This window comes from Neovison vison, chromosome 8, assembly GCF_020171115.1.
Source record: "Neovison vison isolate M4711 chromosome 8, ASM_NN_V1, whole genome shotgun sequence".
NCBI lineage: Eukaryota > Metazoa > Chordata > Mammalia > Carnivora > Mustelidae > Neogale > Neogale vison.
Window position 1 is genome coordinate 105,368,347 of NC_058098.1, and position 971 is coordinate 105,369,317.

Consider the following 971-nt stretch of genomic DNA (forward strand, 5'->3'; position numbering starts at 1 on the left):
AGGGTGTCTGGGAGAAATGCTGGAGCTAGACCACCTTATGGCCAACTCCTGGCCCTCATCACTTTACTCACCTCTCTCTGTAGAGCTAGAATGCAGAAGCCAGAGAGGTATTATGGGATGTATGCTCATTCCTAGCGTGCGCAGCAGCATTGCAAAAGGAACCACACTTTCTTTTTTGACACAAAGTCTGATTTGCTAATTGTTTTGACATTGACGACTGACTTTGCCAAAGCGGTTAGCTGGCAGCATTTTTATTTGCAATGAATCAAATGAGGTAAAACCTTAGCTCCAAAGTTTTGATGAAAACAAAGTTTAGGGCGCCTGCGTGGCTCAGTAGTTAAGCGTCTGCCTTTGGCTCAGGTCATGATTCCAGGGTGGTGGGATCGAGTCCCGCATCAGGATCCCTGCTCCATGGGAAGCCTGCTTCTCCCTCTCCCACTCCCCCTTTCTGTGTTCCCTCTTTCACTGTCTCTTTCTCTGTCAAATAAAATCTTTAGGGGTGCCTAAAGGCTTAGTAGGTTAAGCCTCTGCCTTTGGCTCAGGTCATGATATCTCAGGGTGTTGGGATTGAGCCCCACATCGGGCTCTCTGATTGGTGGGGAGCCTGCTTCCCCCTACCCCCGACCCTGCCTTCCTCTCTGCCTACTTGTGATCTGTCAAATAAATAAATACAATCTTTTAAAAAATTTTAAAAAATCTTAAATAAAAACCTCACAAAGTTTAAAGTCTGATAAAATGAAAACATTAAATTAAAGTATTGTTTTGGCAAATTTGTGTTGAAATTAAAAATATTTCCATTTCCCCAACCCCTTCAAAGTTCATCAGTGAAGGCAGTTGCTTCTAGGTGAGGTAAGAATGGTACAAGTTCATGGCTACCCAATAGACAGTGGTAAAGCCTATTTGAGTCTGCTTCCAGCAACTGAGCAGTGAATAATTCTAACGATGATAATCAATCCACTTACAGGTTAGTG